At 32.3% G+C, this 10,000-nt stretch overlaps 1 protein-coding gene across 3 annotated transcripts in view; it reads right to left on the bottom strand.

Annotated features, from left to right (window-relative positions):
• LOC124954149 (MAP/microtubule affinity-regulating kinase 3-like) overlaps window positions 1–10,000 on the bottom strand; it is a 376,070-nt gene that overhangs the window by 179,048 nt on the left and 187,022 nt on the right. Inside the window, exon 2 of one of the 3 annotated variants that reach the window (XM_047506616.1) lies at window positions 721–771. The exons of the other annotated variants lie outside the window; for them this stretch is intronic. The gene's annotated coding sequence lies outside the window, so the exon portion shown is untranslated. The remainder of the gene's footprint in view (window positions 1–720; window positions 772–10,000) is intronic. 3 annotated transcript variants of the gene reach the window in all.

The raw sequence follows: 10,000 nt of genomic DNA, 5'->3' as shown, positions 1-10,000 counted from the left end.
ACACTTGGCCGAGCACTACTCTCCCTTCAATAACTTACATCTCTCTCTCTCTCTCTCTCTCTCTCACTCTCTCTCTCTCTCTCTCTTTCTCTCACTTGATATCCTTCCACCTACACTTATCTACTCGTACGAACGTTCGTCTCTATTCAGACACGATTCCACGTGGACTATCCCCATTCATTACAAATACGAATAAAGAGCCTGGTTGCGACGGCTAATTGTCCGTAAGCAGGCACCACCACCACCACCATCGTCACGTTACTCCTCCTCCTCTCCTTCTCGTCCTCGTCCTCCTTCTTCCTGCCTGTACTGTAAATTGCCGAGTCGACTTGTCTTTATCACGAGCGATTTCGCAGTTACCGTCATAAATATTTCAACGAGTTATCGTGTTTCTCTTCTCTTTCTTTTACTTTCTCCCTCTCTCTTTCTCTCTCTCTTTCTCTCTCTCTCTCTCTCTCTCTCTCTCTCTCTCTTATTTTCTATCTCTCTCACTTTCACTCTCTCCTCTCGCGAATACCTTGTACCTAAGTATTCTTCTTTGTGTTTAAGGGAACGATCGAAGAGAAGATTAAACTTTCACACTTTCTTGTTAAGGTTTTCACACTTTTCTCGTTTTTAGATTATAATTAAATCTAACAAGATAATAAAAGACTTTAAGTGTAATACGGTCGATATTAGCTCTTAAAGGTTGAAATTTCATCCTTCCTTATCTCTTCTTACCTTTCACCCTTCTAACCCTCCGTCTGTTGTTCAGCTTGCCCACATCCCTCCCTATAAGAATTTCACTTCGATATTATTTGTTATAATTTGATTTGCGACAGGCAGCAATAACAATAAATTTATCTCTATTCGTTTGACGTTGTATAATAAAATAACGCAACGTTTAATTCGATTCGATTTTATTCATTCGTATAAAATAGAAAATAATCGTATCGACGTAATATATTTTATTTTTAATTAACATAAAAGCATTTAATAGGAACATTTTTATATTTTGTCAATGTATTGATATTTTTCTATTAACATAATACAAATTCTTCGGTGCGTTTCTCTTTTTCTTTTTTTTCTTTCTTCCTTTTTTTTTTTTCTTAATCGATAAGTCGCCCATCAAATAAAGATAATAATCAGATGATAATAGTACTAATATAAATAATTGACGTTTTTTTCCAGAAAAAAATTCTACGAATAATTGTGCAACGATCTAACGCATAATTAAAATCGTGACGTAAAAGATCGATCTTAAAAAAAAAAAAAAAAAATAGAAAAAAAAAAAGACAAACAAAATTACTCATACATTATATATTTCTAATATCTAATTATATTCGTAGTATATTAGGATGATCGCTCGTTCAAAATTTCTGATAACTCGTTTCTTTTCTCTCTCTCTCTCTCTCTCTCTCTCTGATTCTTTCGATTCCACATACCACCCAAGTCGATTCTCGATGTTAAAAATATTCAAATACATCGTTAGAGACATTCTATAATTAATGACACTACGTTCACAAGTGGTAACCAGTTCTATAGTGTAGTAACAAAATGACATTCACTAGACAAACGATGTTATACTATTCGAGCTGTCTAAGAAAGATGTCGGAAGAGTTATCGATATCGCAGCTGAAATAGTCGAGCGTCGATTATAAACGTCTCGAGTATACGAGGGTTGGATATTCTCTAAACATATACATACATAGATATCACGATAACGTGCCCATCACAAAATCCATAAGAATTCAAAGAGGGGAATAACTTCGAACGGGTGCTCGTAAGAGAAGGAAAGAGAAAGAAGGGGAAAAAAAAGGAAAAAAAAAAGACAAAAAAAAAAAAAAAAGAAAAAAAGAAAAAAAGAAAAAGAAAAAAACTGTTTCGTAAATCTTCGTCGTATAAGATAAATGATATAAAATGATCTATGGAAAATCATATTTAAATCATATCACTTACAAGAAAGAGGGGAAACTAGGTAAAAAAAAAAAAAAAAAAAAAAAAAAAAAAAAAGTAAAAAAATAAGAAAAAGAAGAAAAAAAAAGAAGAAAAAGGAAAAGAAAAAAGAAAATATAATAAAACATGTTGCAACCTTCCTATACTGAATACTTCCTATATTCTCTCTCTCTCTCTCTCTCTCTCTCTCTCTCTCTCTCTCTCTCTCTCTCTCTTTCTATTATTATTTACAAAACGACGATACGTAATAAAAAATCGTGATGAGATGATAGAACTATATATGAAAAGATAGAGGAAGAGAGAGAGAGAGAGAGAGAGAGAGAGAGAGAGAGAGAAAGAGAGCAGAAGAGAGAGAAAGAGAGGAAGAGAGAAAGAGAGAGATCGATATAGTGTCACTAATAAGAAGATAATAATAATGGACGGGTCGCGCATCGGTACTGAGGGCCATGGGAGTGGCACCATTAATATCCACTCAGGCTCCACTTGACAATTACATAAATATATCCCTAAGGGCTTCGCGGTGGATCTAGGGTGGTAATCCTTAGCCGCCAGTTGGCACTCCCTAATTAACTATTCTTCATTAATATCACTTTACTGTCTCTCTCTTTCTCTTTCTATCTTTTTCTCTCTCTTTCTCTCCCGATTTATCGTAACAGTCTCACGCCTCGAATTACTATGTCTTTTTCGTACCCGTAATCGCTCAACGAGCCAACTGGCTTTCGTTAAGGAAACACCTGCGTGCATACGAAAAGAGGAATAATGATCTTTGAAATTTACGGAACAGCTGTCCCTTTTCGTCTTCGAATTTTCTAATTTCGTAATATATATTAGATATATATATATATATATATTTTTTTTTTCTTTAATTGAATATAATCGATTAAAACGTTGAATTCCATCGGAGATAATCATTGAGAAATATTTTATTTGTAAAGTGTTTTTTGGTTTTTTCATATTATTTTTCTTTTTTATCTTGCTCTTTTTTTTTCTTTTCTTGTCTGACCTTTACGATCATTGTTCCTTTTGTTTCCCCTTTTCTCTATTCCTTTTCTATATCTTTTTCTTTTTCTTTTGACATTTAAACGATTAAAAGTATACTATTCCCGTAATTAAGAGCAAAGTATATAAAAAGTTAAAAAAAAAAAAAAAAAAAAAAAAAAAAATTATGAAAGTTATGAAGATTTATTGTATTGTATCTTTTATATAGAAAAAGTTACGAGGAAAGGTATTAAATGATTATACTAGATTAAGTTTCAACGCTTAAGTTTCTTTTACTCGATGTATATTTAAAAGATTTTTTACAACTTTTGTAACAACGTTCGTAAGACCAAGGATAAATACTTTGTAAAAGGATTAAAGTCTGATCTAAAAAAAAAAAAAAAAAGAAAAAAATAAAAATAAAGAAAAAAAAAAAAGGAAAAGGAAAAGAAAAAAGAAAAGTTAAAAAGAGAAAAAAGTTTACGAAAAATATTACGAACGGATAAATAAATGTATTCAACTGAAATTTATTAAAAATGAAAATCTTTAAATGGTCCAATCGTTAAAATTATTTAAAGTTTAAAAGTTTACAAGGGAACGAAATGACGTCAGAAGGATATCTTTCTCTTCGATGGGATATAACCCTTTCTCGCATAAGGGTGGCGAATTAGCAGGACCTTCTGCAATCTCCTCCCTCTTGCCTCTCTCCTATTGTAGCAGTGTCAAGCTACGTGGGCAACCCTCCTTCCTATACTTTTTTTCTTTTCTCTCTCTCTCTCTCTCTTTTCTTTTTATTTTTTTTTTCTTTTTTTTTATTTCTCCTCTCTCCCGCCATCTTTAAATTACTCTGGATTAGGCTCTGCGTGCATTTTACGAGCGAGAGAACGACACAACTTTTTTAATAGCTTCTGCGATAGCGAAGAGACTACTACGCCTTCTAAAGCCCTTTTTTGCATTTTCACAGCGGACCATTTCGGGCGTCGCTCACTCTTGAAATTTATCGCTATCATCCCTTCCGCGGACGTATTCGGACCGGTAAGGCTAATAATAAAATCCACGTTCCTAAAGTATAATCGAGCTTATCCCGTGACACGATGTTGTTACGGTAAATATATATATGTATGTGTATATATACCTATATATGTACATATATATATATGTATATATATATGTAAATGTGTATATATATATATATATATATATAAAACGTGTACATATATTACCTGCTGCTAGACGTTACGAATAACCAACGAGTTTTGTGTATGACGCGTTTCCGCGCTTCGTCGTGACTAAACGCGTAAATACGAATAATACGAGGCGTGATTATTATTCGACTCTTTCACGGAATCATAAAATAGCATTTAATTTTTTTTATTTGTACCACGTGAGAAGACTTCGGCGACATAGGATTTTTCTATAACTTATGATCCGTGTTTATAAACATAGAGAAATTTTTCTTTTTTTTTTTTTTTTTTTTTTTTTTTTTTTTTTTTTTTTTTTTTTTTTTTTTTGGACCATAATATTCTATAGTCGGAGAAATGTATAGGCGCAAGATTGCTATTCAAATTCAATTTTGTTTTTCATGAGAAAAAAAAAAACATAAAAGAAAAGAAAAGAACTGTATATGTATATATATATATACTCCATTTATACTTAAATCAATAAATCAATAAATGAAAATGAAAATTTTATTAACACTGAATTTATTAACACATCGGGTTAGATCAAGAAAGATCGAAAATATTGTATTGATACCACTGTATACAAATATCAAATTACAAAAGCAAAATTCAAGGACATAATTGATCTATTACGATATATACCACCGGAATATCATGATTTCTTCAAATCCCTTTCACACACACAAAATCTAAATGAGTAGTAAATTGATTTGTAATAAATTTATGTTTGTAATATTGTACGTTAAAAAATGTTTTGAATCGCATAAATTATGTTTTCGAAGTGTTTTAAAGATATGTAAAATAAATTGAGTATTGTTTTTTTCAATTTGAAGCATCTTAAATTATGTTGAATGGACTTGGGCACCTTCGAATTTTATAATGAATCTGATTGTTAATTTTGAAAGTGACCTAACTTCATTCTTGATAAGAAAAGGCATATTATTCATTTAATAATTGCCATTATTTTAATAGGAACTATAAATTTAAAACCCTTAGATACACTTAAGTAGTATGACTCATTATTATCCTATACGTATATTTTTAAATTCATTGAAACGCAAACCCTTAAATATCTCGATTTGTAGATAAATGGAGTTAGGCCACTTTCAAAATAAACGGCTCATATATATGTATATAACGTGAACGTTACAATTTAGTATATCTTGTAATAAAATTATATATATATATGATAGTTTCGTTCGAAAGATGATAGTACGAATAACAATATTAGCGGAACGTGATATAACTATATTAGCACGCTATAGATAAATTTAAATATACGTGAAAAATTTGTTTTATAGATCAATCAACGATTTAGTTTCAATATTTCATTTTTATATTCTTCTAATTTCCTTTAATTTTCAATAATCACACTAAAGTATAATTAAGTACAATCTTTACCAATAGACATTAACGTATCGATTCGAACTAATAAAATAAAACGTTACGCGCTTTGTTTAATTCGATATCGTTATACAGATAATTAACCTTTGAACCCTGATCAATCGGGATGAGAACAAAAAGATTAAAAATAAAAAAAGAGATAAAAAAAAAAAAAGAAGAAAAAGAAACGGAGAAGAAACAAGAAAAGAAATCTACTCGTTTTATCCGCCATTTCTTTCGTCGTTTGCTTGGATTTTCTTTTAAGCGTGAGCCCACTCAACCTCCTCCTCCTCCTCCTCCTCCTCCTCCTCCTCCTTCTCCTTCTCTCTCATCGTTCTCCGACGCGGAAACGGCTTCAGGATTACGAGAAAGAGATTCGTTCGATCCGAGTAATCCTCGTGGTAAAAGAACGGCGTTCGTCTCGACGAGAATAAAAAGGGAGGAGAGGGGAGGAAAGGGGAGAGGGAGAGGAGTAGGGAGAGAAGGAGAAGGAGGAAGACACGGAAAGAGATGGAGAGACTTTGAAACGACTTCTGTCTTGAGCAAGGTGATAACTTTGTACGCAGGTGGTACTTATACATCCTTTTCCACTATTGCTCGCTTGAGAAAAACCACTCGTCTTCAATCCCTTGAAATTTTTAGCCTCGAAGACAACCCTATATCCTTATAAACGAATAAATTTTGTTATAATATTTATTCGGAACGATTCCATTACAATAAGTTACCTAAAACAAACTGATTTGTTATATCTTTAAATGGACCAAGAGTGATAAAGAAAATTATGGCGTATTATTTACGAGCACAAAAAATACAAAATACTTTTCCCTCGTGATAATTGATCATTTCTCTTGCTTTAATCTTTGATTTCTAATTGAAACTTATCCATCATTTGTATCGATTTAATAAGTATTAGAGGGACCGAAAGGTAATGTCGTTGATAACGAAGGCGATTATATTATTGATTAAGAATAAAAACTTGTTAAAAATTTATTCGTTTGAATTTAATTTAAGAAAGCGACATTACTTTCCGGTCAATCTAATACTTGAAAAAGAAAAAGAAATTTTTTTTTCTTTTTTCTTTTTTCTTTTCTTCTTCTTTTTCTTTTTTTTTTTTTTTTTTTTTAGGTAAATTTAATATTGCAATGATAAACGAGAAGAAATGCAACTTTCGATTAATTATTATTCTAACAATGATTATTTCGATAATTATAAAAGATATTATATATAATTCTTTTTTCTTTTTTTTTATTTTTTTTTTTTCTTTTTTAACATAGCACCACTCAAATGTTTTCATTTCTAATAACTTAAAACACGATTTAAATTATATTTTCAAATTATTTTCATTTTACGATAATAAGTAAAGGAAAAGAAGAATACAAAGGAGAAGGTTTTAATGGATTTCAATTAATATTAAATTAATAATTTAATACAAAACAAAACAAAAATATATAATATATCTATAATCTGTCATATTTTTACGGGCCGATCAATGAACCTTTTTTAATTTGGAACAATTTGAAAGATTTCCAAAAAAAAAATTAAATATAACATATGATTCTCAATTCGACGAAACGAAACAAAAATATAATATCCATAATCCGAGATATTTCGAAAATATTAGAACAGTTCGAAATATCATAAAAATCATAAATAGAATAATCCTACGTATATATGAACGTATACGCGTACACACATACACACACACACACACACACATACAGACACATACATGCATATATAAATATAAATAAATATATAATTTATAGGTAGAAGATGTTCGAAAGAGGAAACGAGCGTGGAAGAAAGCATCTCTCAACGGTATATCGTTTCGAATTCCTTCAACCTCTTCGAGAGAAAAGACTCGCGAGGAACGCGTTCGCTCGCGCTCGAGCGAGATTTTTCAAAGGTGCTCTACCGTTAATGCCAACGCATAAATATTAAGCTGACCCGAAAAGGGCGGACGGGTGCTCCCGACGAGACACATTGAGCTCTCTCGTCGTAATTAGCGCGGGTCCATGGAATTCTACGATGGAAATCGCGCATAACTTGAGAAATTGGATTTCTTCGGTTATATTTAGCTACAGTTGAGGAAAGGTATATAGAGAGAATAAGAGAGAAAGAGAAAGAGAAAGAGAAAGAGAAAGAGAGAGAGAAAGAGAGAGAGAGAGAGAAAAAAGAGAGAGTAACGTAAGCTCTCGTACGATGTTTTCTCTCTCTCTCTCTCTCTCTCTCTTTCTCTCTTTCTCTCTTTATCTATCTATCTCTGTTTTTCACTCATCTCCTTTTCTTTTTTCTTCGTTACGTGCTCTCGTCTTTGCCCATTCAAAAGATTCTTCTTCTTCTTTGGCTCCTTCGTTCATGGCAGACGAAGAAGAACAAGAGTAAGAACAAGAATAAGAACAGAATAAAAATAAGAATAAGAATAAGAATAAGAATAAGAATAAGAATAAGAATAAGAATAAGAATAAGAATAAGAAGAAAAGGAATAAAGGAACATAATTTACGATACCGTTTTCACGACCATGCGAGCGAGATGCTTCTGGCAAAAGATAAGGAAGTGTAGGAGGAGAAGTAAGAGAAACAGAAAGAGAGAGAGAGAGAGAGAGAGAGAGAGAGAGAGTGGAAAAGTGGGATAATACATACCGTTAAAAGCCTATCGCGAATCTTTAGCGTTCGTCGATGAGAATTTACGCGCCATTTTTTCTTTCGATCGTTCGTCTTTCAGACCCCAAAAACCTTCTCCCTCTTTCTCCCCCTCTCTCTCTCTCTCTCTCTCTCTCTCTCTCGAGAAAAAGTGCTCGCAATTTGTTTTTCTTTTCGTAACTGTTTCGTATTCGATTCCTCGTTTCATGAGAACGAAGAAGTTCGATGAGTAAAAGAAAGAAAATGAATGAATTCAAATAAGAAAGATAGAAAAGAAAGAACAAAGAGAGAGAGAGAGAGAGAGAGAGAAGAACTAATTACAAAAAGTTAAATTTCTCTCTCATAGTAGAGTAATAAAAATCGTCGAATATCGAAGAAAGAAGGTAAAGTTTCAAGTAATCGAAAAAAAAAAAAGAAAAAAAAAAAAAAAAGCGTGTGTATCTATATACACGTATATACGGGTCCGTCTATGTGTCTACGTTATTTCCAAGAGAACGATACGATTTATCCAGAGTCGAGGAGAGAGTTTAGTTGGTTTTCTCGAAGCTATTCGACTCATCGACCAGCACGTTTCTGAAACGTGAATCGACGAGTGAAATGCGTAAGAACCGTTCCGTGCAACGAACCGGAGGCTAATTTTAATTAGTTACTCTCGTGGGAATTTCCAATCCTTTTTCATCACTCTCTATTTCTCTCTCCCTCTCTCTCTCTCTCACTCTCTCTCTCTTTCTTTCCCTTTCTCTTTCTTCTTCTTCTTCTCTTTTTTTTTTTCCCCTGTAAACTCTCCCCGTCATATTCTTTTCTTTCATGATGTTCTGTCTCTCTCTCTCTCTCTCTCTCTCTCTCTCTCTCTCTTTCTCTATCCGTTCATCCATCCGTTTCTATCTTTGCATGTATATACGTGTACGTGTGTACGAGTGCACACGAGTATGAGTGAGATGGTATCTCTTCGCGGCGAGTTAAGAAATTACGGACCAGTCAAAGGAAGCTGCAACCCTCTGAACGATGCGTCGTCGACTCACCACCCCATTCTCACCACCCCATCTTCGAACTATCTTCAAAGTCTCCTCTCACGCGTTTTTCTTTCTTTTTTTTTTTTCCTCTCTCCACCCCTCTCCCCTCCTCTCCTCACCTCTCGAATAATCGTTACAATGGAAAGTCTTTCATTAAAAAGGAAAAGAAAAAAAAAAAGAAAGAAAGAAAGAAGAAAAGAAAGAAAAAGGAAAGTGCCGGTCGAAACGTTCCGGAATATCTCTCTTCTTTGGTCATCGAGCTCTCGGTCTCGTACCCCTTTTGTGTTGTCTCTTTCACGTTGATAAAAAGAAAAAAAAAAAAATATATATATATATATATAGCATTGCTCAACGAGAGATAGCTATTCTTCATTTGAGAGATGGAGAGAGAGAAAGAGAGAGATGGGTAGATTTATTAGAATCTTGACACATTTGTTAGAAGATTATTTGATAAAATATAATGATGAATGATATAAAATACTCGATAGGTATATATTATATATATATATATTAGGGGAGACCGGAAAGTAATGTCGCTTTCTTAAATTAAATTCAAACGAATACATTTTTTAACAAGTTTTTATTTTTAATCACAATCAAATATCGACATGCGCAGAAACGACATTACTTTCTGGTCGACCTAATACATATTGATATATGATATAATAAAAATCATTAATTTAAGTTTTCAAATGGCACGTAGATGTGATATAGAAATGCAATTATAAAAGTTAACGTGAAAATATCTATTCCAATATTATAATAAATGAAATAATATAATGTTGTGTAATAAGATAATGAATATAAAATGTGTAATAAAATGATATGAGTATAATTAAATTAAATTTAGATTTAATGAATGAAAAT

The sequence above is a fragment of the Vespa velutina genome, chromosome 14, assembly GCF_912470025.1.
Source record: "Vespa velutina chromosome 14, iVesVel2.1, whole genome shotgun sequence".
Lineage (NCBI taxonomy): Eukaryota > Metazoa > Arthropoda > Insecta > Hymenoptera > Vespidae > Vespa > Vespa velutina.
This window is presented reverse-complemented; position numbering and strand designations above follow the sequence as displayed.